Consider the following 26,800-nt stretch of genomic DNA (forward strand, 5'->3'; position numbering starts at 1 on the left):
TGCAGCAGCAGCAAGCCGAAAAGTGCAGGCATGTGAGGGATCTAGAGGTTGACAGCATGTCTTCTTAACGGGAGTCCAGGTGGCCATCTCCACAAATGGACTTTTCAGAATCCTTGGGTGGCACCGTAGTCGGAAACCAATTCTGGTTATCGCTTCTCGGCCTTTTGGCTAAGATACCACATCTTGCCAGAAGGATTCTAAGCCAATCGTGCCCTTGGCCTTGAGGCATCGGCGGTGTAAAAGCCGTCTTAAGCCTCATGCTGCTTTAGGGGGCAGATACGCAAAGAAACCAAGAAGGCGATCGCCCCTATCTACCTTTTGAAGATGGCATCAGCAGTAGCGGCCGCAGTGCGCTATGCCAGAGCTGGTGACCTTCGCATCAAGAACTCTTTCAAGATCGAAGTGGACGATGCATCCAAGGAGAAGATGACCTTGAAGTTTTTCGTGAGGAGAGTGCTGCTGGAGATCCTAGGAGTAAAGAGGGAAGACATCCTGGCCCTTCAAGATCGCCCCGGTTCCTTCACTTTGACTCTGGAGTCGGAGTATGCGTGCCAGAACCTCTTCCGCCAGATTCACCTGCACCTTTCAGATGAGGATCTTAAAGGACTCACCTTTGTCATCCTTTACTCCGGTGGAGAGAAGCCGCTCGTGGTTCAGATGAGCAACCCTCATGTTCCCTTAGTTAATATTATTTGCTTTCTTCAAAACTATTTCCCAGAACTGCGGTATTCCCACAAGGTCATGAATGAGGAAAACCTCTGGACGGGAAAGCATAAATTTTTTGTTAAATTTTGTGAAGATCCAAATGGCATTGGTGGTCAGCGTCATCCTCCGTCAAGTTTCCTGATCGGTAGGGAGCGGGGGCGCCTCTTCTACCCGGACATGCCCCTCTTCTGCCGGAAATGCATGTGTTTCGGTCACACTTATGAGAACTGCAAGGAGGAGGTGGCAATCTGTAAGAAGTGCTACAAGCATGGACATGCCACAATGGACTGTACCAATGAGATGGTGTGCAACATCTGCCGGGTCCCAGGTCACTCCTTCCGGGAGTGTCCTTTGAAGAAAAAGGCGGAAACCTATGCTGAAACGCTGGCAAAGCAACCTGCCCGTGTGCCTCCATCTGCTCCCGGGGGGCAGAGGCAACCCTCTGCTGTTCCTGCTCCTGCGGGTGCGTCTACAGCGCGGGGGCAGTCTTCTAGCTCTCCAGTACCTGCTCCACAGACCAAGCCTGCTAGTACATCAGGTGGTACGTCTGCACCTGCTGCACAGAGGAAGCCAACCAACCCTCCTGCTCCTGCTGCTAAGGGGGGTCCCACCGGTGTTCCTGTATCTACTGTGCGAACACAACCCCCTGTAGGCGGGTCCACAAGCACTTCAGTGCCTGCTGCACAGGGAAAACCTGCCAGTTCTCCTATTCCTGCTGCGCATAAGCCCACGTCTATGCAGAAACCTCCAGCTGAGAAACCTGTCCGTCCTGAGAGGAGGGAAGCTTCATCTAAGGACTGGGCTGCTGATTCTGATCCGGGTGATATGGTGGTGGAGGGGAGTCCCTCTGCTGAAATCGGGACATTTAGCTCGGAGGAAGAAGCAATGGAGCTGGAAACTCGTAGGAAAAGGAAAACAGATGATAGGTCTGATGAGAATGTGGCCAGGGAGACTTCCAAGAAGTGTCCATTAAAACCAAGTCTTCTGCAATACAAGCCAATGGCTCCCGCTGCCCCTCCTGAGGAGCCAAGGCCTTCAGACCCTATAAACATTTCTTTTTCGGACTCAGAAGTGCAGAGCCCGTTAACATCGGTGGGCTTTATGTCTGATTCTGACAGTAGTGTGACCTGAACTATCCTATCATGACCTCATCAATTAAAGTAGCCTCGCTCAATGTGAGGAGTATAAGGGGCTCTACAAGAAGGGCTGCTTTGTTTTCCTACCTGTCAACAGTGGACTGTGATGTCTTTTGTTTGCAAGAATGTAACATTGACTTTGATATGAATTATGCAGATTTAAGAAAAGATTGGCCTCATGGGCCCTCTATCTGGTCCGGAGATAATGAAAATCGTTCCTCTGGCATTGGAGTGCTGTTTAGGTCGCATGACTTTAAAATCAACTCTTTTGTGGACATTTCTTCTGGACGTGCTCTTTTCTTAAATATTAGTTTTAAAGGTGTGGACTTTAGACTTTTGAACATTTATGCTTCTCCGGTGAAGGAAGAGAGACATCAGTTGTTTGAAGATGTGCAATATTACCTACCTGGTTCATCGCCTCTGATGTTCTGTGGGGATTTCAATTGTGTCTTGCCTGGTGAAGGGAGAAGCGGGAGTTCCACCGTTCCTAAAAAAGACAAAACAGAGAAACAACTAAAGGATTTGTTAACTGATTTTTTTCTTAGAGACTCCTGGAAAGAGATCCGTAGTAATGATCCCGGTTATACTTGGGAGAACTCTTCTTCTAAATCTCGTATTGATTTTATTTTCATGTCCCAATATGTGAATGTCAAATCTGTTGTCTTAATCCCAAACATTTTTTCAGATCATAAGATGTTGCTATCAGAGTTAGAATTACCTGGGCTTGTCAAGGCAAGAGGAGTTTGGAGGCTAAATACAACATTGTTACAAGATCCTAAGGTAAGAACAGATTTTAAAGCGTTTTTTAATTATTTAAGAACAAAACAACAAAAATTTTTAACTCTGCTAGAATGGTGGGAATACAGCAAGATGAAGATAAAAAGTTTTTTTATCAAGGTCAGCATAGCCAATGCAAGAGAAAGGTCCGCTTGGCATAAAAGGCTTATTACTAAATTGCAGACCTGTTATCAACTAAGAGATGTGGGACTTGAAATGGACGATTTAATTGAAGCAACAAAAAAAGAAATTAAAAAGAGTATAGAGTCGAAGGGTAAGGAAACAATTTATAACTCAAAAATTGAAGTGATAGAGAAAAATGAAAAGTGCTCAAGATTTTTTTTTAAAAAAGTAGTTGCTGCTAAGGAAATGATAACAGAATTAGAGGGTGAAACTACAACTGAAGGTATGCTCAACCAAGCTCACCAGTTTTATCAGCAGCTTTTTAATGAGAAAACTATAGACCAGTCTTTTACTGAAGATGCCCTTAATTCATTAAAAAATAGTCTGAGCCGCGAAGACCAAGAATTGTTATGCACTGAAGTCACCTTGTCGGAAGTAGATGCTGCTATCAAAAGTTTTTCCTATGGGAAAACCCCTGGTTCTGACGGTTTGCCTGTTGAATTTTATCGTGAATTTTGGAATTTTTTAAAACCCGACTTGTTTTTAGTAATCAAAGAAGCTTTTAAGTGTGATATCCTGCCTATATCTTGGAGAAGTGGTCTGGTCTCCCTGATTTTTAAAAAAGGAGCCAAATCCCATCTGGCAAACTGGAGACCAATCACACTGTTGAATGTTGATTACAAGTTGATGTCCAAAATTTTAGTGAACCGTTTTAAAAAAGTTTTATCCAAAGTTATTTATGAAGACCAGGTATGTGGGGTGCCAGGAAGAGGAGTTGCGGAGCATCTCAATACCATCCGCGATGTCATATGGTACCAGCAATCCAGGAAGCAAGACTTAGCAATTTTATCGTTGGATTTTCAAAAGGCTTTTGATCGTGTCTCTCATTGTTTTTTATGGTTGGTTTTAAAAAAAATGGGCTTCCCTGAAATTTTTATCAAGCAAGTGGCACTTTTATATAAGAACTCTTTTAGTAAAATTTTAATCAATGGATTTTTGTCTAATGAAGTGTTTTTGCATTCAGGTGTGAAGCAAGGCTGCCCTTTGTCCCCAGTGCTATTTATATGTGCAATAGAGCCTCTTTTATCTATGCTACGAGAGGATAAAGTGATTAAAGGTGTCCCTATCCCTGGAGGACATGGAAGAGATGTGAAGGTAATGGGCTACATGGATGATATTACTATTTTTTGTTCATCACCTGCCGCTCTCAGGAGAGCTATAAGAACGACCAATTTTTTTTGTGAAGCCTCAGGTTTTAAGTTAAACATTGAGAAATGTGATTGTTTTGTCCGTGGCAATTGGGCGGATGTGTCCATCCCTGATCTCCCGATGCAGTCAGAGAAGATTAAAATTCTGGGCGTGATTTTTGATCGACAGAATGATGGAATGAAGAGCTGGGATGGAGTAAGGGACAAAATACAAAAGAAGATTGACTTTTGGAAATTAAGAAAATTAACAATCGAAGGTAAAGTTTTAATTATTAAGGCCCTTCTGCTTCCTGTCATGTTATATCTCAGTTATGTTTATCCCCCAAGTGACCTTACAGCGAGAAGATTACAGAGAATGCTGTTTGAATTTGTGTGGAACTCTAAGTTCGAAAAGGTGAAGAGAGAAACAATGTACAAGATGCACCACCTTGGTGGTAAGGATGTTCCCAACGTCAAACTGTTTTTATACTCCAAGTTTTTTAGCCTCTGTTTTAAATATATGTTTGCTTCAAGCCCTTGGGCACATTTTTTAAGATATGCAGCTGGCCACATTTTTAGGAGGCGAAAGTGGATATCCATTTCTTTAACAAGCCCAGTGTTGTTATCACCTCCACAACAATATGCCATCCTGGAGAAAGTTATCAGATTATATGGCCTAGATTCTTTTGAGATGGAGACATTGAAGAATGCAAGGAAGCTGCTGCAGCAATTAAAAAAGAAAGAAACTTTGACGCCCATAAGCCATTATTCATATAGCAGAGTCACTAAAATATGGAATTTAACAAATGCACCTTACCTGATGAATCAACATAAAGACTTAGCTTGGATGATTGTGCAGGAATGTTTACCGACTCGTGATTTCCAGTATAAAAGAAGACTGAGCACTATACAAACCTGCCCGAGGCATCAGTGCAATAATGATGAGACTACTATGCACCTTATTTGGAATTGTGATTTTGCACAGCAAGTGTGGAAAGACTGTGGTGAGCTTTTAAAATTTTTATCTGGTCTTAATTTTTTAAGCCATGAAGTGGTTTTATATGGGATTTTACCAAACATGATGAAAGAAAAAGAGAGAGTTTTATGGTGCACTTTGAGTTGTGTTAAAAGTGCTCTATGGAAGACCAGAAACATATTGTTGTTTAAAAGAGACTATATAGAAGTCAAGGATTGTATAAGACTGGCATTAAGTGAAATTTATATGTACTACCTAATGGATATGAAGAAGCTTGGAAAGAAAAGAGCCCTGAGTATATGGAACTATCACCTATGGAAGATGTTATTTTAAAGCTCTGAAGAAAAGATAAAGACTACGATATTTTAAATATAAACGCAAAATCTGTTCTTATCAGTTTAATATCTGATACGTCCCCTATCTGGGGACCATATATTAAATGGATTTTTAGAACAGGGAGATGGAAAAAGAGCTTGCTCTGTCCACTCCACGCATTGACCTGGTATTGCAGTATCTCCAGGACCGGTGCACCCCTTCTTTAATGCAGTTTCTAAAATCAGAAAGAATTGAATTCAATGTTTTTTGTTCATTTTGCTTGTTTGTCGGATTTTGGGATGGACTCTTTGGCTCTGCTTTTCTTCTCCTCATTGGATTTTTCATGTTCAAAGTTGCAGAAGCCAGATTACAAGCTCATTTTGGTTCAACTTCAGCAACTGTGCATTGCATTGCCATGTAATGTGATGCAATGCTATCTTTCTAGCTCTCCCTTTTTACTTCCTTTTGGATAAACAGACATATTAGGCAAGCATTTTGGAGCTTTCACCTAAATAACTACAGGTGGTGAGATAAGCTGCACAATATAATTGACCTTTCAGTATATTGTTGCACACACACCATCTATTTAGCAAATGCCCTTGTTATCAACAGCAGCCTTTTAAACTCACCTGAGCTAACAGGTATGTGCGCTGGTTACTCTGCTGCGCTTAAAATTTCTTTTTTGGTTTGCTACAATGCCTTTTCTGAAACGTTGTCTCCTTCTGCTGGAACACTGACTTCTTTCATTTAATGCCTGCAGACTATAAAAGAGAACCCAACCCAAAAAGTTTGGTTGATTAGTCTGTGGCATTCTGTTAAACTGTTGCTTATGGCGGTCTCTGTGAGCTTCTCAGCGACATTCAGCCAGCCAGGTATCCTGCCTGCAGTAGATGCAATGTGGCAATGGAACGCTGGCTGCGCGTGTCATAATAGGCTCTGAGCCTTTATATACCTGTGCACAGCAGCAGCCACCTTCAGTCTGCTGCTGGACAGCCAGCAGCAGCAGCAGCAGGAGAGGTATGTAATCAGGAGCCCTCCTGCTAAGGGTAGACAGCTGCTCGTTCCACCCCACCCCCCGCCTTAATTGGTTCTCCTCCCTTCCAACGGTGTTGAGGCGGGTGGGAACAGCAGGGGGTGAAGGTGCTGTGTTTAAAGAGGTGGAGTTATGCAGATCTAAAACGCGTGGATTGCAGCAGCAGCAAGCCGAAAAGTGCAGGCATGTAAGGGATCTAGAGGTTGACAACATGTCTTCTTAACGGGAGTCCAGGAGCTCATCTCCACAAATGGACTTTTTAGGATCCTTGGGTGGCTCCGTAGTTTGAAACCAATTCTGGTTATCGCTTCTCGGCCTTTTGGCTAAGATCAAGTGTAGTATCTGTTCTTATCAGTTTAATATCTGATACGTCCCCTATCTGGGGACCATATATTAAATGGATTTTTAGAACAGGGAGATGGAAAAAGAGCTTGCTCTGTCCACTCCACGCATTGACCTGGTATTGCAGTATCTCCAGGACCGGTGCACCCCTTCTTTAATGCAGTTTCTAAAATCAGAAAGAATTGAATTCAATGTTTTTTGTTCATTTTGCTTGTTTGTCGGATTTTGGGATGGACTCTTTGGCTCTGCTTTTCTTCTCCTCATTGGATTTTTCATGTTCAAAGTTGCAGAAGCCAGATTACAAGCTCATTTTGGTTCAACTTCAGCAACTGTGCATTGCATTGCCATGTAATGTGATGCAATGCTATCTTTCTAGCTCTCCCTTTTTACTTCCTTTTGGATAAACAGACATATTAGGCAAGCATTTTGGAGCTTTCACCTAAATAACTACAGGTGGTGAGATAAGCTGCACAATATAATTGACCTTTCAGTATATTGTTGCACACACACCATCTATTTAGCAAATGCCCTTGTTATCAACAGCAGCCTTTTAAACTCACCTGAGCTAACAGGTATGTGCGCTGGTTACTCTGCTGCGCTTAAAATTTCTTTTTTGGTTTGCTACAATGCCTTTTCTGAAACGTTGTCTCCTTCTGCTGGAACACTGACTTCTTTCATTTAATGCCTGCAGACTATAAAAGAGAACCCAACCCAAAAAGTTTGGTTGATTAGTCTGTGGCATTCTGTTAAACTGTTGCTTATGGCGGTCTCTGTGAGCTTCTCAGCGACATTCAGCCAGCCAGGTATCCTGCCTGCAGTAGATGGAATGTGGCAATGGAACGCTGGCTGCGCGTGTCATAATAGGCTCTGAGCCTTTATATACCTGTGCACAGCAGCAGCCACCTTCAGTCTGCTGCTGGACAGCCAGCAGCAGCAGCAGCAGGAGAGGTATGTAATCAGGAGCCCTCCTGCTAAGGGTAGACAGCTGCTCGTTCCACCCCACCCCCCGCCTTAATTGGTTCTCCTCCCTTCCAACGGTGTTGAGGCGGGTGGGAACAGCAGGGGGTGAAGGTGCTGTGTTTAAAGAGGTGGAGTTATGCAGATCTAAAACGCGTGGATTGCAGCAGCAGCAAGCCGAAAAGTGCAGGCATGTAAGGGATCTAGAGGTTGACAACATGTCTTCTTAACGGGAGTCCAGGAGCTCATCTCCACAAATGGACTTTTTAGGATCCTTGGGTGGCTCCGTAGTTTGAAACCAATTCTGGTTATCGCTTCTCGGCCTTTTGGCTAAGATCAAGTGTAGTATCTTTCGAAAAGGCGGTTTTGGATGTTGGCCGCCCTAGTAGATTGATACATTATGCACACTGGGGTTTAGGCGCTTGTTAGTACGCCAGGTGGCTAATATAGTCATCTTGTGGAAAGCATGGCCCCCCAGGATCGACGCCATTGGGCCGGGGAAGATCGAAAGCCCGAAGTGTGAAGTGCCCCAGGAGTGGTGACCCTGGGGTGCCTTAACTCACTGGGATTGGGAACCCCACTTGAGTTTATGGCACATTTGCACAAGCACTTCAAATTTTCTTTCTTCGCACACACCCTTATTCCGGGCCTTCTGGCCTTAGGATGGGGAATTTTTCTATTCCCGGTCGAAGGTCCGGGCAGTATTATACTGTGAAACCTTCACTATTTATTTAATTTCTTTGTCACTGTGTGTCCACTTATTCACGTGTGTCACGTCCTACTAGGATTTTGTCGGGATGCGGTTCCCTTACGGGTTCCTCTCTTGGCAGGTCTAGGGGGGGAGTGTGTGGCCATCAGGTTCCGCTCCCCCCTGAACCCCCCTGGCTCTCCTCTTTCGGGAGGAGAGCGTTGTTGGCTCCCCTCTTCCGGGAGGGGAGCACAGTCTTTGGCTCCCAGTGCCTTGCTCGGGTGAGAACTCGGGCAGGTGCTGGGGGTAAGATTGGGTCGCCTCTGGCTTCGGCTGGAGGTGGCTTTTTGTCCCTGTTCCTCGCTGTGGCCTTTTGGCTCGGAGGGACGGGGAATGGTTTGGGGGACCCTTCTCCTTTTGGAGAGGGTTTCAAGAAGACCAGCATCCTAGTGCACTTTTTTTGTGGCACTTGTCACTTTTTTAAGCGCACTCGGGTTTTGTACACGAATTCGGGCTTTCAAAAAAAAAGAATAAAAAAAAAAAAAAAAAAAAAAAATCTGTTCTTATCAGTTTAATATCTGATACGTCCCCTATCTGGGGACCATATATTAAATGGATTTTTAGAACAGGGAGATGGAAAAAGAGCTTGCTCTGTCCACTCCACGCATTGACCTGGTATTGCAGTATCTCCAGGACCGGTGCACCCCTTCTTTAATGCAGTTTCTAAAATCAGAAAGAATTGAATTCAATGTTTTTTGTTCATTTTGCTTGTTTGTCGGATTTTGGGATGGACTCTTTGGCTCTGCTTTTCTTCTCCTCATTGGATTTTTCATGTTCAAAGTTGCAGAAGCCAGATTACAAGCTCATTTTGGTTCAACTTCAGCAACTGTGCATTGCATTGCCATGTAATGTGATGCAATGCTATCTTTCTAGCTCTCCCTTTTTACTTCCTTTTGGATAAACAGACATATTAGGCAAGCATTTTGGAGCTTTCACCTAAATAACTACAGGTGGTGAGATAAGCTGCACAATATAATTGACCTTTCAGTATATTGTTGCACACACACCATCTATTTAGCAAATGCCCTTGTTATCAACAGCAGCCTTTTAAACTCACCTGAGCTAACAGGTATGTGCGCTGGTTACTCTGCTGCGCTTAAAATTTCTTTTTTGGTTTGCTACAATGCCTTTTCTGAAACGTTGTCTCCTTCTGCTGGAACACTGACTTCTTTCATTTAATGCCTGCAGACTATAAAAGAGAACCCAACCCAAAAAGTTTGGTTGATTAGTCTGTGGCATTCTGTTAAACTGTTGCTTATGGCGGTCTCTGTGAGCTTCTCAGTGACATTCAGCCAGCCAGGTATCCTGCCTGCAGTAGATGGAATGTGGCAATGGAACGCTGGCTGCGCGTGTCATAATAGGCTCTGAGCCTTTATATACCTGTGCACAGCAGCAGCCACCTTCAGTCTGCTGCTGGACAGCCAGCAGCAGCAGCAGCAGGAGAGGTATGTAATCAGGAGCCCTCCTGCTAAGGGTAGACAGCTGCTCGTTCCACCCCACCCCCCGCCTTAATTGGTTCTCCTCCCTTCCAACGGTGTTGAGGCGGGTGGGAACAGCAGGGGGTGAAGGTGCTGTGTTTAAAGAGGTGGAGTTATGCAGATCTAAAACGCGTGGATTGCAGCAGCAGCAAGCCGAAAAGTGCAGGCATGTAAGGGATCTAGAGGTTGACAACATGTCTTCTTAACGGGAGTCCAGGAGCTCATCTCCACAAATGGACTTTTTAGGATCCTTGGGTGGCTCCGTAGTTTGAAACCAATTCTGGTTATCGCTTCTCGGCCTTTTGGCTAAGATCAAGTGTAGTATCTGTTCTTATCAGTTTAATATCTGATACGTCCCCTATCTGGGGACCATATATTAAATGGATTTTTAGAACAGGGAGATGGAAAAAGAGCTTGCTCTGTCCACTCCACGCATTGACCTGGTATTGCAGTATCTCCAGGACCGGTGCACCCCTTCTTTAATGCAGTTTCTAAAATCAGAAAGAATTGAATTCAATGTTTTTTGTTCATTTTGCTTGTTTGTCGGATTTTGGGATGGACTCTTTGGCTCTGCTTTTCTTCTCCTCATTGGATTTTTCATGTTCAAAGTTGCAGAAGCCAGATTACAAGCTCATTTTGGTTCAACTTCAGCAACTGTGCATTGCATTGCCATGTAATGTGATGCAATGCTATCTTTCTAGCTCTCCCTTTTTACTTCCTTTTGGATAAACAGACATATTAGGCAAGCATTTTGGAGCTTTCACCTAAATAACTACAGGTGGTGAGATAAGCTGCACAATATAATTGACCTTTCAGTATATTGTTGCACACACACCATCTATTTAGCAAATGCCCTTGTTATCAACAGCAGCCTTTTAAACTCACCTGAGCTAACAGGTATGTGCGCTGGTTACTCTGCTGCGCTTAAAATTTCTTTTTTGGTTTGCTACAATGCCTTTTCTGAAACGTTGTCTCCTTCTGCTGGAACACTGACTTCTTTCATTTAATACCTGCAGACTATAAAAGAGAACCCAACCCAAAAAGTTTGGTTGATTAGTCTGTGGCATTCTGTTAAACTGTTGCTTATGGCGGTCTCTGTGAGCTTCTCAGCGACATTCAGCCAGCCAGGTATCCTGCCTGCAGTAGATGGAATGTGGCAATGGAACGCTGGCTGCGCGTGTCATAATAGGCTCTGAGCCTTTATATACCTGTGCACAGCAGCAGCCACCTTCAGTCTGCTGCTGGACAGCCAGCAGCAGCAGCAGGAGAGGTATGTAATCAGGAGCCCTCCTGCTAAGGGTAGACAGCTGCTCGTTCCACCCCACCCCCCGCCTTAATTGGTTCTCCTCCCTTCCAACGGTGTTGAGGCGGGTGGGAACAGCAGGGGGTGAAGGTGCTGTGTTTAAAGAGGTGGAGTTATGCAGATCTAAAACGCGTGGATTGCAGCAGCAGCAAGCCGAAAAGTGCAGGCATGTAAGGGATCTAGAGGTTGACAACATGTCTTCTTAACGGGAGTCCAGGAGCTCATCTCCACAAATGGACTTTTTAGGATCCTTGGGTGGCTCCGTAGTTTGAAACCAATTCTGGTTATCGCTTCTCGGCCTTTTGGCTAAGATCAAGTGTAGTATCTGTTCTTATCAGTTTAATATCTGATACGTCCCCTATCTGGGGACCATATATTAAATGGATTTTTAGAACAGGGAGATGGAAAAAGAGCTTGCTCTGTCCACTACACGCATTGACCTGGTATTGCAGTATCTCCAGGACCGGTGCACCCCTTCTTTAATGCAGTTTCTAAAATCAGAAAGAATTGAATTCAATGTTTTTTGTTCATTTTGCTTGTTTGTCGGATTTTGGGATGGACTCTTTGGCTCTGCTTTTCTTCTCCTCATTGGATTTTTCATGTTCAAAGTTGCAGAAGCCAGATTACAAGCTCATTTTGGTTCAACTTCAGCAACTGTGCATTGCATTGCCATGTAATGTGATGCAATGCTATCTTTCTAGCTCTCCCTTTTTACTTCCTTTTGGATAAACAGACATATTAGGCAAGCATTTTGGAGCTTTCACCTAAATAACTACAGGTGGTGAGATAAGCTGCACAATATAATTGACCTTTCAGTATATTGTTGCACACACACCATCTATTTAGCAAATGCCCTTGTTATCAACAGCAGCCTTTTAAACTCACCTGAGCTAACAGGTATGTGCGCTGGTTACTCTGCTGCGCTTAAAATTTCTTTTTTGGTTTGCTACAATGCCTTTTCTGAAACGTTGTCTCCTTCTGCTGGAACACTGACTTCTTTCATTTAATGCCTGCAGACTATAAAAGAGAACCCAACCCAAAAAGTTTGGTTGATTAGTCTGTGGCATTCTGTTAAACTGTTGCTTATGGCGGTCTCTGTGAGCTTCTCAGCGACATTCAGCCAGCCAGGTATCCTGCCTGCAGTAGATGGAATGTGGCAATGGAACGCTGGCTGCGCGTGTCATAATAGGCTCTGAGCCTTTATATACCTGTGCACAGCAGCAGCCACCTTCAGTCTGCTGCTGGACAGCCAGCAGCAGCAGCAGCAGGAGAGGTATGTAATCAGGAGCCCTCCTGCTAAGGGTAGACAGCTGCTCGTTCCACCCCACCCCCGGCCTTAATTGGTTCTCCTCCCTTCCAACGGTGTTGAGGCGGGTGGGAACAGCAGGGGGTGAAGGTGCTGTGTTTAAAGAGGTGGAGTTATGCAGATCTAAAACGCGTGGATTGCAGCAGCAGCAAGCCGAAAAGTGCAGGCATGTAAGGGATCTAGAGGTTGACAACATGTCTTCTTAACGGGAGTCCAGGAGCTCATCTCCACAAATGGACTTTTTAGGATCCTTGGGTGGCTCCGTAGTTTGAAACCAATTCTGGTTATCGCTTCTCGGCCTTTTGGCTAAGATCAAGTGTAGTATCTGTTCTTATCAGTTTAATATCTGATACGTCCCCTATCTGGGGACCATATATTAAATGGATTTTTAGAACAGGGAGATGGAAAAAGAGCTTGCTCTGTCCACTCCACGCATTGACCTGGTATTGCAGTATCTCCAGGACCGGTGCACCCCTTCTTTAATGCAGTTTCTAAAATCAGAAAGAATTGAATTCAATGTTTTTTGTTCATTTTGCTTGTTTGTCGGATTTTGGGATGGACTCTTTGGCTCTGCTTTTCTTCTCCTCATTGGATTTTTCATGTTCAAAGTTGCAGAAGCCAGATTACAAGCTCATTTTGGTTCAACTTCAGCAACTGTGCATTGCATTGCCATGTAATGTGATGCAATGCTATCTTTCTAGCTCTCCCTTTTTACTTCCTTTTGGATAAACAGACATATTAGGCAAGCATTTTGGAGCTTTCACCTAAATAACTACAGGTGGTGAGATAAGCTGCACAATATAATTGACCTTTCAGTATATTGTTGCACACACACCATCTATTTAGCAAATGCCCTTGTTATCAACAGCAGCCTTTTAAACTCACCTGAGCTAACAGGTATGTGCGCTGGTTACTCTGCTGCGCTTAAAATTTCTTTTTTGGTTTGCTACAATGCCTTTTCTGAAACGTTGTCTCCTTCTGCTGGAACACTGACTTCTTTCATTTAATGCCTGCAGACTATAAAAGAGAACCCAACCCAAAAAGTTTGGTTGATTAGTCTGTGGCATTCTGTTAAACTGTTGCTTATGGCGGTCTCTGTGAGCTTCTCAGCGACATTCAGCCAGCCAGGTATCCTGCCTGCAGTAGATGGAATGTGCCAATGGAACGCTGGCTGCGCGTGTCATAATAGGCTCTGAGCCTTTATATACCTGTGCACAGCAGCAGCCACCTTCAGTCTGCTGCTGGACAGCCAGCAGCAGCAGCAGCAGGAGAGGTATGTAATCAGGAGCCCTCCTGCTAAGGGTAGACAGCTGCTCGTTCCACCCCACCCCCCGCCTTAATTGGTTCTCCTCCCTTCCAACGGTGTTGAGGCGGGTGGGAACAGCAGGGGGTGAAGGTGCTGTGTTTAAAGAGGTGGAGTTATGCAGATCTAAAACGCGTGGATTGCAGCAGCAGCAAGCCGAAAAGTGCAGGCATGTAAGGGATCTAGAGGTTGACAACATGTCTTCTTAACGGGAGTCCAGGAGCTCATCTCCACAAATGGACTTTTTAGGATCCTTGGGTGGCTCCGTAGTTTGAAACCAATTCTGGTTATCGCTTCTCGGCCTTTTGGCTAAGATCAAGTGTAGTATCTGTTCTTATCAGTTTAATATCTGATACGTCCCCTATCTGGGGACCATATATTAAATGGATTTTTAGAACAGGGAGATGGAAAAAGAGCTTGCTCTGTCCACTCCACGCATTGACCTGGTATTGCAGTATCTCCAGGACCGGTGCACCCCTTCTTTAATGCAGCTTCTAAAATCAGAAAGAATTGAATTCAATGTTTTTTGTTCATTTTGCTTGTTTGTCGGATTTTGGGATGGACTCTTTGGCTCTGCTTTTCTTCTCCTCATTGGATTTTTCATGTTCAAAGTTGCAGAAGCCAGATTACAAGCTCATTTTGGTTCAACTTCAGCAACTGTGCATTGCATTGCCATGTAATGTGATGCAATGCTATCTTTCTAGCTCTCCCTTTTTACTTCCTTTTGGATAAACAGACATATTAGGCAAGCATTTTGGAGCTTTCACCTAAATAACTACAGGTGGTGAGATAAGCTGCACAATATAATTGACCTTTCAGTATATTGTTGCACACACACCATCTATTTAGCAAATGCCCTTGTTATCAACAGCAGCCTTTTAAACTCACCTGAGCTAACAGGTATGTGCGTTGGTTACTCTGCTGCGCTTAAAATTTCTTTTTTGGTTTGCTACAATGCCTTTTCTGAAACGTTGTCTCCTTCTGCTGGAACACTGACTTCTTTCATTTAATGCCTGCAGACTATAAAAGAGAACCCAACCCAAAAAGTTTGGTTGATTAGTCTGTGGCATTCTGTTAAACTGTTGCTTATGGCGGTCTCTGTGAGCTTCTCAGCGACATTCAGCCAGCCAGGTATCCTGCCTGCAGTAGATGGAATGTGCCAATGGAACGCTGGCTGCGCGTGTCATAATAGGCTCTGAGCCTTTATATACCTGTGCACAGCAGCAGCCACCTTCAGTCTGCTGCTGGACAGCCAGCAGCAGCAGCAGCAGGAGAGGTATGTAATCAGGAGCCCTCCTGCTAAGGGTAGACAGCTGCTCGTTCCACCCCACCCCCCGCCTTAATTGGTTCTCCTCCCTTCCAACGGTGTTGAGGCGGGTGGGAACAGCAGGGGGTGAAGGTGCTGTGTTTAAAGAGGTGGAGTTATGCAGATCTAAAACGCGTGGATTGCAGCAGCAGCAAGCCGAAAAGTGCAGGCATGTAAGGGATCTAGAGGTTGACAACATGTCTTCTTAACGGGAGTCCAGGAGCTCATCTCCACAAATGGACTTTTTAGGATCCTTGGGTGGCTCCGTAGTTTGAAACCAATTCTGGTTATCGCTTCTCGGCCTTTTGGCTAAGATCAAGTGTAGTATCTTTCGAAAAGGCGGTTTTGGATGTTGGCCGCCCTAGTAGATTGATACCTTATGCACACTGGGGTTTAGGCGCTTGTTAGTATGCCAGGTGGCTAATATAGTCATCTGGTGGAAAGCATGGCCCCCCAGGATCGACGCCATTGGGCCGGGGAAGATCGAAAGCCCGAAGTGTGAAGTGCCCCAGGAGTGGTGACCCTGGGGTGCCTTAACTCACTGGGATTGGGAACCCCACTTGAGTTTATGGCACATTTGCACAAGCACTTCAAATTTTCTTTCTTCGCACACACCCTTATTCCGGGCCTTCTGGCCTTAGGATGGGGAATTTTTCAATTCCCGGTCGAAGGTCCGGGCAGTATTATACTGTGAAACCTTCACTATTTATTTAATTTCTTTGTCACTGTGTGTCCACTTATTCACGTGTGTCACGTCCTACTAGGATTTTGTCGGGATGCGGTTCCCTTACGGGTTCCTCTCTTGGCAGGTCTAGGGGGGGAGTGTGTGGCCATCAGGTTCCGCTCCCCCCTGAACCCCCCTGGCTCTCCTCTTTCGGGAGGAGAGCGTTGTTGGCTCCCCTCTTCCGGGAGGGGAGCACAGTCTTTGGCTCCCAGTGCCTTGCTCGGGTGAGAACTCGGGCAGGTGCTGGGTGTAAGATTGGGTCGCCTCTGGCTTCGGCTGGAGGTGGCTTTTTGTCCCTGTTCCTCGCTGTGGCCTTTTGGCTCGGAGGGACGGGGAATGGTTTGGGGGACCCTTCTCCTTTTGGAGAGGGTTTCAAGAAGACCAGCATCCTAGTGCACTTTTTTTGTGGCACTTGTCACTTTTTTAAGCGCACTCGGGTTTTGTACACGAATTCGGGCTTTCGATTAAAAAAGAAAATCTGTTCTTATCAGTTTAATATCTGATACGTCCCCTATCTGGGGACCATATATTAAATGGATTTTTAGAACAGGGAGATGGAAAAAGAGCTTGCTCTGTCCACTCCACGCATTGACCTGGTATTGCAGTATCTCCAGGACCGGTGCACCCCTTCTTTAATGCAGTTTCTAAAATCAGAAAGAATTGAATTCAATGTTTTTTGTTCATTTTGCTTGTTTGTCGGATTTTGGGATGGACTCTTTGGCTCTGCTTTTCTTCTCCTCATTGGATTTTTCATGTTCAAAGTTGCAGAAGCCAGATTACAAGCTCATTTTGGTTCAACTTCAGCAACTGTGCATTGCATTGCCATGTAATGTGATGCAATGCTATCTTTCTAGCTCTCCCTTTTTACTTCCTTTTGGATAAACAGACATATTAGGCAAGCATTTTGGAGCTTTCACCTAAATAACTACAGGTGGTGAGATAAGCTGCACAATATAATTGACCTTTCAGTATATTGTTGCACACACACCATCTATTTAGCAAATGCCCTTGTTATCAACAGCAGCCTTTTAAACTCACCTGAGCTAACAGGTATGTGCGCTGGTTACTCTGCTGCGCTTAAAATTTCTTTTTTGGTTTGCTACAATGCCTTTTCTGAAACATTGTCTCCTTCTGCTGGAACACTGACTTCTTTCATTTAATGCCTGCAGACTATAAAAGAGAACCCAACCCAAAAAGTTTGGTTGATTAGTCTGTGGCATTCTGTTAAACTGTTGCTTATGGCGGTCTCTGTGAGCTTCTCAGCGACATTCAGCCAGCCAGGTATCCTGCCTGCAGTAGATGGAATGTGGCAATGGAACGCTGGCTGCGCGTGTCATAATAGGCTCTGAGCCTTTATATACCTGTGCACAGCAGCAGCCACCTTCAGTCTGCTGCTGGACAGCCAGCAGCAGCAGCAGCAGGAGAGGTATGTAATCAGGAGCCCTCCTGCTAAGGGTAGACAGCTGCTCGTTCCACCCCACCCCCCGCCTTAATTGGTTCTCCTCCCTTCCAACGGTGTTGAGGCGGGTGGGAACAGCAGGGGGTGAAGGTGCTGTGTTTAAAGAGGTGGAGTTATGCAGATCTAAAACGCGTGGATTGCAGCAGCAGCAAGCCGAAAAGTGCAGGCATGTAAGGGATCTAGAGGTTGACAACATGTCTTCTTAACGGGAGTCCAGGAGCTCATCTCCACAAATGGACTTTTTAGGATCCTTGGGTGGCTCCGTAGTTTGAAACCAATTCTGGTTATCGCTTCTCGGCCTTTTGGCTAAGATCAAGTGTAGTATCTGTTCTTATCAGTTTAATATCTGATACGTCCCCTATCTGGGGACCATATATTAAATGGATTTTTAGAACAGGGAGATGGAAAAAGAGCTTGCTCTGTCCACTCCACGCATTGACCTGGTATTGCAGTATCTCCAGGACCGGTGCACCCCTTCTTTAATGCAGTTTCTAAAATCAGAAAGAATTGAATTCAATGTTTTTTGTTCATTTTGCTTGTTTGTCGGATTTTGGGATGGACTCTTTGGCTCTGCTTTTCTTCTCCTCATTGGATTTTTCATGTTCAAAGTTGCAGAAGCCAGATTACAAGCTCATTTTGGTTCAACTTCAGCAACTGTGCATTGCATTGCCATGTAATGTGATGCAATGCTATCTTTCTAGCTCTCCCTTTTTACTTCCTTTTGGATAAACAGACATATTAGGCAAGCATTTTGGAGCTTTCACCTAAATAACTACAGGTGGTGAGATAAGCTGCACAATATAATTGACCTTTCAGTATATTGTTGCACACACACCATCTATTTAGCAAATGCCCTTGTTATCAACAGCAGCCTTTTAAACTCACCTGAGCTAACAGGTATGTGCGCTGGTTACTCTGCTGCGCTTAAAATTTCTTTTTTGGTTTGCTACAATGCCTTTTCTGAAACGTTGTCTCCTTCTGCTGGAACACTGACTTCTTTCATTTAATGCCTGCAGACTATAAAAGAGAACCCAACCCAAAAAGTTTGGTTGATTAGTCTGTGGCATTCTGTTAAACTGTTGCTTATGGCGGTCTCTGTGAGCTTCTCAGCGACATTCAGCCAGCCAGGTATCCTGCCTGCAGTAGATGGAATGTGGCAATGGAACGCTGGCTGCGCGTGTCATAATAGGCTCTGAGCCTTTATATACCTGTGCACAGCAGCAGCCACCTTCAGTCTGCTGCTGGACAGCCAGCAGCAGCAGCAGCAGGAGAGGTATGTAATCAGGAGCCCTCCTGCTAAGGGTAGACAGCTGCTCGTTCCACCCCACCCCCCGCCTTAATTGGTTCTCCTCCCTTCCAACGGTGTTGAGGCGGGTGGGAACAGCAGGGGGTGAAGGTGCTGTGTTTAAAGAGGTGGAGTTATGCAGATCTAAAACGCGTGGATTGCAGCAGCAGCAAGCCGAAAAGTGCAGGCATGTAAGGGATCTAGAGGTTGACAACATGTCTTCTTAACGGGAGTCCAGGAGCTCATCTCCACAAATGGACTTTTTAGGATCCTTGGGTGGCTCCGTAGTTTGAAACCAATTCTGGTTATCGCTTCTCGGCCTTTTGGCTAAGATCAAGTGTAGTATCTGTTCTTATCAGTTTAATATCTGATACGTCCCCTATCTGGGGACCATATATTAAATGGATTTTTAGAACAGGGAGATGGAAAAAGAGCTTGCTCTGTCCACTCCACGCATTGACCTGGTATTGCAGTATCTCCAGGACCGGTGCACCCCTTCTTTAATGCAGTTTCTAAAATCAGAAAGAATTGAATTCAATGTTTTTTGTTCATTTTGCTTGTTTGTCGGATTTTGGGATGGACTCTTTGGCTCTGCTTTTCTTCTCCTCATTGGATTTTTCATGTTCAAAGTTGCAGAAGCCAGATTACAAGCTCATTTTGGTTCAACTTCAGCAACTGTGCATTGCATTGCCATGTAATGTGATGCAATGCTATCTTTTATCCCTTTTTACTTCCTTTTGGATAAACAGACATATTAGGCAAGCATTTTGGAGCTTTCACCTAAATAACTACAGGTGGTGAGATAAGCTGCACAATATAATTGACCTTTCAGTATATTGTTGCACACACACCATCTATTTAGCAAATGCCCTTGTTATCAACAGCAGCCTTTTAAACTCACCTGAGCTAACAGGTATGTGCACTGGTTACTCTGCTGCGCTTAAAATTTCTTTTTTGGATTGCTACAATGCCTTTTCTGAAACGTTGTCTCCTTCTGCTGGAACACTGACTTCTTTCATTTAATGCCTGCAGACTATAAAAGAGAACCCAACCCAAAAAGTTTGGTTGATTAGTCTGTGGCATTCTGTTAAACTGTTGCTTATGGCGGTCTCTGTGAGCTTCTCAGCGACATTCAGCCAGCCAGGTATCCTGCCTGCAGTAGATGGAATGTGGCAATGGAACGCTGGCTGCGCGTGTCATAATAGGCTCTGAGCCTTTATATACCTGTGCACAGCAGCAGCCACCTTCAGTCTGCTGCTGGACAGCCAGCAGCAGCAGCAGCAGGAGAGGTATGTAATCAGGAGCCCTCCTGCTAAGGGTAGACAGCTGCTCGTTCCACCCCACCCCCCGCCTTAATTGGTTCTCCTCCCTTCCAACGGTGTTGAGGCGGGTGGGAACAGCAGGGGGTGAAGGTGCTGTGTTTAAAGAGGTGGAGTTATGCAGATCTAAAACGCGTGGATTGCAGCAGCAGCAAGCCGAAAAGTGCAGGCATGTAAGGGATCTAGAGGTTGACAACATGTCTTCTTAACGGGAGTCCAGGAGCTCATCTCCACAAATGGACTTTTTAGGATCCTTGGGTGGCTCCGTAGTTTGAAACCAATTCTGGTTATCGCTTCTCGGCCTTTTGGCTAAGATCAAGTGTAGTATCTGTTCTTATCAGTTTAATATCTGATACGTCCCCTCTCTGGGGACCATATATTAAATGGATTTTTAGAACAGGGAGATGGAAAAAGAGCTTGCTCTGTCCACTCCACGCATTGACCTGGTATTGCAGTATCTCCAGGACCGGTGCACCCCTTCTTTAATGCAGTTTCTAAAATCAGAAAGAATTGAATTCAATGTTTTTTGTTCATTTTGCTTGTTTGTCGGATTTTGGGATGGACTCTTTGGCTCTGCTTTTCTTCTCCTCATTGGATTTTTCATGTTCAAAGTTGCAGAAGCCAGATTACAAGCTCATTTTGGTTCAACTTCAGCAACTGTGCATTGCATTGCCATGTAATGTGATGCAATGCTATCTTTCTAGCTCTCCCTTTTTACTTCCTTTTGGATAAACAGACATATTAGGCAAGCATTTTGGAGCTTTCACCTAAATAACTACAGGTGGTGAGATAAGCTGCACAATATAATTGACCTTTCAGTATATTGTTGCACACACACCATCTATTTAGCAAATGCCCTTGTTATCAACAGCAGCCTTTTAAACTCACCTGAGCTAACAGGTATGTGCGCTGGTTACTCTGCTGCGCTTAAAATTTCTTTTTTGGTTTGCTACAATGCCTTTTCTGAAACGTTGTCTCCTTCTGCTGGAACACTGACTTCTTTCATTTAATGCCTGCAGACTATAAAAGAGAACCCAACCCAAAAAGTTTGGTTGATTAGTCTGTGGCATTCTGTTAAACTGTTGCTTATGGCGGTCTCTGTGAGCTTCTCAGCGACATTCAGCCAGCCAGGTATCCTGCCTGCAGTAGATGGAATGTGGCAATGGAACGCTGGCTGCGCGTGTCATAATAGGCTCTGAGCCTTTATATACCTGTGCACAGCAGCAGCCACCTTCAGTCTGCTGCTGGACAGCCAGCAGCAGCAGCAGCAGGAGAGGTATGTAATCAGGAGCCCTCCTGCTAAGGGTAGACAGCTGCTCGTTCCACCCCACCCCCCGCCTTAATTGGTTCTCCTCCCTTCCAACGGTGTTGAGGCGGGTGGGAACAGCAGGGGGTGAAGGTGCTGTGTTTAAAGAGGTGGAGTTATGCAGATCTAAAACGCGTGGATTGCAGCAGCAGCAAGCCGAAAAGTGCAGGCATGTAAGGGATCTAGAGGTTGACAACATGTCTTCTTAACGGGAGTCCAGGACCTCATCTCCACAAATGGACTTTTTAGGATCCTTGGGTGGCTCCGTAGTTTGAAACCAATTCTGGTTATCGCTTCTCGGCCTTTTGGCTAAGATCAAGTGTAGTATCTGTTCTTATCAGTTTAATATCTGATACGTCCCCTATCTGGGGACCATATATTAAATGGATTTTTAGAACAGGGAGATGGAAAAAGAGCTTGCTCTGTCCACTCCACGCATTGACCTGGTATTGCAGTACCTCCAGGACCGGTGCACCCCTTCTTTAATGCAGTTTCTAAAATCAGAAAGAATTGAATTCAATGTTTTTTGTTCATTTTGCTTGTTTGTCGGATTTTGGGATGGACTCTTTGGCTCTGCTTTTCTTCTCCTCATTGGATTTTTCATGTTCAAAGTTGCAGAAGCCAGATTACAAGCTCATTTTGGTTCAACTTCAGCAACTGTGCATTGCATTGCCATGTAATGTGATGCAATGCTATCTTTCTAGCTCTCCCTTTTTACTTCCTTTTGGATAAACAGACATATTAGGCAAGCATTTTGGAGCTTTCACCTAAATAACTACAGGTGGTGAGATAAGCTGCACAATATAATTGACCTTTCAGTATATTGTTGCACACACACCATCTATTTAGCAAATGCCCTTGTTATCAACAGCAGCCTTTTAAACTCACCTGAGCTAACAGGTATGTGCGCTGGTTACTCTGCTGCGCTTAAAATTTCTTTTTTGGTTTGCTACAATGCCTTTTCTGAAACGTTGTCTCCTTCTGCTGGAACACTGACTTCTTTCATTTAATGCCTGCAGACTATAAAAGAGAACCCAACCCAAAAAGTTTGGTTGATTAGTCTGTGGCATTCTGTTAAACTGTTGCTTATGGCGGTCTCTGTGAGCTTCTCAGCGACATTCAGCCAGCCAGGTATCCTGCCTGCAGTAGATGGAATGTGGCAATGGAACGCTGGCTGCGCGTGTCATAATAGGCTCTGAGCCTTTATATACCTGTGCACAGCAGCAGCCACCTTCAGTCTGCTGCTGGACAGCCAGCAGCAGCAGCAGCAGGAGAGGTATGTAATCAGGAGCCCTCCTGCTAAGGGTAGACAGCTGCTCGTTCCACCCCACCCCCCGCCTTAATTGGTTCTCCTCCCTTCCAACGGCGTTGAGGCGGGTGGGAACAGCAGGGGGTGAAGGTGCTGTGTTTAAAGAGGTGGAGTTATGCAGATCTAAAACGCGTGGATTGCAGCAGCAGCAAGCCGAAAAGTGCAGGCATGTAAGGGATCTAGAGGTTGACAACATGTCTTCTTAACGGGAGTCCAGGAGCTCATCTCCACAAATGGACTTTTTAGGATCCTTGGGTGGCTCCGTAGTTTGAAACCAATTCTGGTTATCGCTTCTCGGCCTTTTGGCTAAGATCAAGTGTAGTATCTGTTCTTATCAGTTTAATATCTGATACGTCCCCTATCTGGGGACCATATATTAAATGGATTTTTAGAACAGGGAGATGGAAAAAGAGCTTGCTCTGTCCACTCCACGCATTGACCTGGTATTGCAGTATCTCCAGGACCGGTGCACCCCTTCTTTAATGCAGTTTCTAAAATCAGAAAGAATTGAATTCAATGTTTTTTGTTCATTTTGCTTGTTTGTCGGATTTTGGGATGGACTCTTTGGCTCTGCTTTTCTTCTCCTCATTGGATTTTTCATGTTCAAAGTTGCAGAAGCCAGATTACAAGCTCATTTTGGTTCAACTTCAGCAACTGTGCATTGCATTGCCATGTAATGTGATGCAATGCTATCTTTCTAGCTCTCCCTTTTTACTTCCTTTTGGATAAACAGACATATTAGGCAAGCATTTTGGAGCTTTCACCTAAATAACTACAGGTGGTGAGATAAGCTGCACAATATAATTGACCTTTCAGTATATTGTTGCACACACACCATCTATTTAGCAAATGCCCTTGTTATCAACAGCAGCCTTTTAAACTCACCTGAGCTAACAGGTATGTGCGCTGGTTACTCTGCTGCGCTTAAAATTTCTTTTTTGGTTTGCTACAATGCCTTTTCTGAAACGTTGTCTCCTTCTGCTGGAACACTGACTTCTTTCATTTAATGCCTGCAGACTATAAAAGAGAACCCAACCCAAAAAGTTTGGTTGATTAGTCTGTGGCATTCTGTTAAACTGTTGCTTATGGCGGTCTCTGTGAGCTTCTCAGCGACATTCAGCCAGCCAGGTATCCTGCCTGCAGTAGATGGAATGTGGCAATGGAACGCTGGCTGCGCGTGTCATAATAGGCTCTGAGCCTTTATATACCTGTGCACAGCAGCAGCCACCTTCAGTCTGCTGCTGGACAGCCAGCAGCAGCAGCAGCAGGAGAGGTATGTAATCAGGAGCCCTCCTGCTAAGGGTAGACAGCTGCTCGTTCCACCCCACCCCCCGCCTTAATTGGTTCTCCTCCCTTCCAACGGTGTTGAGGCGGGTGGGAACAGCAGGGGGTGAAGGTGCTGTGTTTAAAGAGGTGGAGTTATGCAGATCTAAAACGCGTGGATTGCAGCAGCAGCAAGCCGAAAAGTGCAGGCATGTAAGGGATCTAGAGGTTGACAACATGTTTTCTTAACGGGAGTCCAGGAGCTCATCTCCACAAATGGACTTTTTAGGATCCTTGGGTGGCTCCGTAGTTTGAAACCAATTCTGGTTATCGCTTCTCGGCCTTTTGGCTAAGATCAAGTGTAGTATCTGTTCTTATCAGTTTAATATCTGATACGTCCCCTATCTGGGGACCATATATTAAATGGATTTTTAGAACAGGGAGATGGAAAAAGAGCTTGCTCTGTCCACTCCACGCATTGACCTGGTATTGCAGTATCTCCAGGACCGGTGCACCCCTTCTTTAATGCAGTTTCTAAAATCAGAAAGAATTGAATTCAATGTTTTTTGTTCATTTTGCTTGTTTGTCGGATTTTGGGATGGACTCTTTGGCTCTGCTTTTCTTCTCCTCATTGGATTTTTCATGTTCAAAGTTGCAGAAGCCAGATTACAAGCTCATTTTGGTTCAACTTCAGCAACTGTGCATTGCATTGCCATGTAATGTGATGCAATGCTATCTTTCTAGCTCTCCCTTTTTACTTCCTTTTGGATAAACAGACATATTAGGCAAGCATTTTGGAGCTTTCACCTAAATAACTACAGGTGGTGAGATAAGCTGCACAATATAATTGACCTTTCAGTATATTGTTGCACACACACCATCTATTTAGCAAATGCCCTTGTTATCAACAGCAGCCTTTTAAACTCACCTGAGCTAACAGGTATGTGCGCTGGTTACTCTGCTGCGCTTAAAATTTCTTTTTTGGTTTGCTACAATGCCTTTTCTGAAACGTTGTCTCCTTCTGCTGGAACACTGACTTCTTTCATTTAATGCCTGCAGACTATAAAAGAGAACCCAACCCAAAAAGTTTGGTTGATTAGTCTGTGGCATTCTGTTAAACTGTTGCTTATGGCGGTCTCTGTGAGCTTCTCAGCGACATTCAGCCAGCCAGGTATCCTGCCTGCAGTAGATGGAATGTGGCAATGGAACGCTGGCTGCGCGTGTCATAATAGGCTCTGAGCCTTTATATACCTGTGCACAGCAGCAGCCACCTTCAGTCTGCTGCTGGACAGCCAGCAGCAGCAGCAGCAGCAGGAGAGGTATGTAATCAGGAGCCCTCCTGCTAAGGGTAGACAGCTGCTCGTTCCACCCCACCCCCCGCCTTAATTGGTTCTCCTCCCTTCCAACGGTGTTGAGGCGGGTGGGAACAGCAGGGGGTGAAGGTGCTGTGTTTAAAGAGGTGGAGTTATGCAGATCTAAAACGCGTGGATTGCAGCAGCAGCAAGCCGAAAAGTGCAGGCATGTAAGGGATCTAGAGGTTGACAACATGTCTTCTTAACGGGAGTCCAGGAGCTCATCTCCACAAATGGACTTTTTAGGATCCTTGGGTGGCTCCGTAGTTTGAAACCAATTCTGGTTATCGCTTCTCGGCCTTTTGGCTAAGATCAAGTGTAGTATCTGTTCTTATCAGTTTAATATCTGATACGTCCCCTATCTGGGGACCATATATTAAATGGATTTTTAGAACAGGGAGATGGAAAAAGAGCTTGCTCTGTCCACTCCACGCATTGACCTGGTATTGCAGTATCTCCAGGACCGGTGCACCCCTTCTTTAATGCAGTTTCTAAAATCAGAAAGAATTGAATTCAATGTTTTTTGTTCATTTTGCTTGTTTGTCGGATTTTGGGATGGACTCTTTGGCTCTGCTTTTCTTCTCCTCATTGGATTTTTCATGTTCAAAGTTGCAGAAGCCAGATTACAAGCTCATTTTGGTTCAACTTCAGCAACTGTGCATTGCATTGCCATGTAATGTGATGCAATGCTATCTTTCTAGCTCTCCCTTTTTACTTCCTTTTGGATAAACAGACATATTAGGCAAGCATTTTGGAGCTTTCACCTAAATAACTACAGGTGGTGAGATAAGCTGCACAATATAATTGACCTTTCAGTATATTGTTGCACACACACCATCTATTTAGCAAATGCCCTTGTTATCAACAGCAGCCTTTTAAACTCACCTGAGCTAACAGGTATGTGCGCTGGTTACTCTGCTGCGCTTAAAATTTCTTTTTTGGTTTGCTACAATGCCTTTTCTGAAACGTTGTCTCCTTCTGCTGGAACACTGACTTCTTTCATTTAATGCCTGCAGACTATAAAAGAGAACCCAACCCAAAAAGTTTGGTTGATTAGTCTGTGGCATTCTGTTAAACTGTTGCTTATGGCGGTCTCTGTGAGCTTCTCAGCGACATTCAGCCAGCCAGGTATCCTGCCTGCAGTAGATGGAATGTGGCAATGGAACGCTGGCTGCGCGTGTCATAATAGGCTCTGAGCCTTTATATACCTGTGCACAGCAGCAGCCACCTTCAGTCTGCTGCTGGACAGCCAGCAGCAGCAGCAGCAGCAGGAGAGGTATGTAATCAGGAGCCCTCCTGCTAAGGGTAGACAGCTGCTCGTTCCACCCCACCCCCCGCCTTAATTCGTTCTCCTCCCTTCCAACGGTGTTGAGGCGGGTGGGAACAGCAGGGGGTGAAGGTGCTGTGTTTAAAGAGGTGGAGTTATGCAGATCTAAAACGCGTGGATTGCAGCAGCAGCAAGCCGAAAAGTGCAGGCATGTAAGGGATCTAGAGGTTGACAACATGTCTTCTTAACGGGAGTCCAGGAGCTCATCTCCACAAATGGACTTTTTAGGATCCTTGGGTGGCTCCGTAGTTTGAAACCAATTCTGGTTATCGCTTCTCGGCCTTTTGGCTAAGATCAAGTGTAGTATCTGTTCTTATCAGTTTAATATCTGATACGTCCCCTATCTGGGGACCATATATTAAATGGATTTTTAGAACAGGGAGATGGAAAAAGAGCTTGCTCTGTCCACTCCACGCATTGACCTGGTATTGCAGTATCTCCAGGACCGGTGCACCCCTTCT

General features: G+C 44.9%; 14 non-coding genes and 4 pseudogenes across 14 annotated transcripts; all 18 read left to right on the top strand.

Annotated features, from left to right (window-relative positions):
- The first annotated feature begins 5,264 nt into the window (after window positions 1-5,264).
- On the top strand, window positions 5,265-5,440 carry LOC141216755 (U2 spliceosomal RNA; annotated as a pseudogene).
- A 1,115-nt stretch (window positions 5,441-6,555) lies between these two features.
- LOC141215565 (U2 spliceosomal RNA) lies at window positions 6,556-6,746 on the top strand. Its single transcript, XR_012284627.1, has one exon. It is a non-coding gene; the product is annotated as a U2 spliceosomal RNA (small nuclear RNA).
- Window positions 6,747-7,861: 1,115 nt separating this feature from the next.
- LOC141216941 (U2 spliceosomal RNA) lies at window positions 7,862-7,953 on the top strand (annotated as a pseudogene).
- Window positions 7,954-8,747: 794 nt separating this feature from the next.
- Window positions 8,748-8,948, top strand: LOC141216858 (U2 spliceosomal RNA; annotated as a pseudogene).
- A 1,115-nt stretch (window positions 8,949-10,063) lies between these two features.
- Window positions 10,064-10,254, top strand: LOC141215566 (U2 spliceosomal RNA). Its single transcript, XR_012284628.1, has one exon. It is a non-coding gene; the product is annotated as a U2 spliceosomal RNA (small nuclear RNA).
- A 1,112-nt stretch (window positions 10,255-11,366) lies between these two features.
- On the top strand, window positions 11,367-11,557 carry LOC141216549 (U2 spliceosomal RNA). Its single transcript, XR_012285578.1, has one exon. It is a non-coding gene; the product is annotated as a U2 spliceosomal RNA (small nuclear RNA).
- Window positions 11,558-12,672: 1,115 nt separating this feature from the next.
- On the top strand, window positions 12,673-12,863 carry LOC141215568 (U2 spliceosomal RNA). Its single transcript, XR_012284629.1, has one exon. It is a non-coding gene; the product is annotated as a U2 spliceosomal RNA (small nuclear RNA).
- Window positions 12,864-13,978: 1,115 nt separating this feature from the next.
- On the top strand, window positions 13,979-14,169 carry LOC141215569 (U2 spliceosomal RNA). Its single transcript, XR_012284630.1, has one exon. It is a non-coding gene; the product is annotated as a U2 spliceosomal RNA (small nuclear RNA).
- Window positions 14,170-15,284: 1,115 nt separating this feature from the next.
- LOC141216933 (U2 spliceosomal RNA) lies at window positions 15,285-15,376 on the top strand (annotated as a pseudogene).
- A 789-nt stretch (window positions 15,377-16,165) lies between these two features.
- Window positions 16,166-16,349, top strand: LOC141216760 (U2 spliceosomal RNA). Its single transcript, XR_012285774.1, has one exon. It is a non-coding gene; the product is annotated as a U2 spliceosomal RNA (small nuclear RNA).
- Window positions 16,350-17,464: 1,115 nt separating this feature from the next.
- LOC141215570 (U2 spliceosomal RNA) lies at window positions 17,465-17,655 on the top strand. The gene has a single exon (XR_012284631.1). It is a non-coding gene; the product is annotated as a U2 spliceosomal RNA (small nuclear RNA).
- A 1,115-nt stretch (window positions 17,656-18,770) lies between these two features.
- LOC141215571 (U2 spliceosomal RNA) lies at window positions 18,771-18,961 on the top strand. Its single transcript, XR_012284632.1, has one exon. It is a non-coding gene; the product is annotated as a U2 spliceosomal RNA (small nuclear RNA).
- A 1,110-nt stretch (window positions 18,962-20,071) lies between these two features.
- LOC141216447 (U2 spliceosomal RNA) lies at window positions 20,072-20,262 on the top strand. The gene has a single exon (XR_012285481.1). It is a non-coding gene; the product is annotated as a U2 spliceosomal RNA (small nuclear RNA).
- A 1,115-nt stretch (window positions 20,263-21,377) lies between these two features.
- LOC141217066 (U2 spliceosomal RNA) lies at window positions 21,378-21,568 on the top strand. Its single transcript, XR_012285941.1, has one exon. It is a non-coding gene; the product is annotated as a U2 spliceosomal RNA (small nuclear RNA).
- Window positions 21,569-22,683: 1,115 nt separating this feature from the next.
- On the top strand, window positions 22,684-22,874 carry LOC141215572 (U2 spliceosomal RNA). Its single transcript, XR_012284633.1, has one exon. It is a non-coding gene; the product is annotated as a U2 spliceosomal RNA (small nuclear RNA).
- A 1,115-nt stretch (window positions 22,875-23,989) lies between these two features.
- LOC141215573 (U2 spliceosomal RNA) lies at window positions 23,990-24,180 on the top strand. The gene has a single exon (XR_012284634.1). It is a non-coding gene; the product is annotated as a U2 spliceosomal RNA (small nuclear RNA).
- Window positions 24,181-25,298: 1,118 nt separating this feature from the next.
- LOC141215574 (U2 spliceosomal RNA) lies at window positions 25,299-25,489 on the top strand. The gene has a single exon (XR_012284635.1). It is a non-coding gene; the product is annotated as a U2 spliceosomal RNA (small nuclear RNA).
- A 1,118-nt stretch (window positions 25,490-26,607) lies between these two features.
- LOC141215575 (U2 spliceosomal RNA) lies at window positions 26,608-26,798 on the top strand. The gene has a single exon (XR_012284636.1). It is a non-coding gene; the product is annotated as a U2 spliceosomal RNA (small nuclear RNA).
- The last annotated feature ends 2 nt before the right edge of the window (window positions 26,799-26,800 follow it).

The sequence above is a fragment of the Phyllobates terribilis genome, unplaced genomic scaffold, assembly GCF_046119375.1.
Source record: "Phyllobates terribilis strain yellow unplaced genomic scaffold, ASM4611937v1 Scaffold_236__1_contigs__length_3049075, whole genome shotgun sequence".
Classification (NCBI taxonomy): Eukaryota; Metazoa; Chordata; class Amphibia; order Anura; family Dendrobatidae; genus Phyllobates; species Phyllobates terribilis.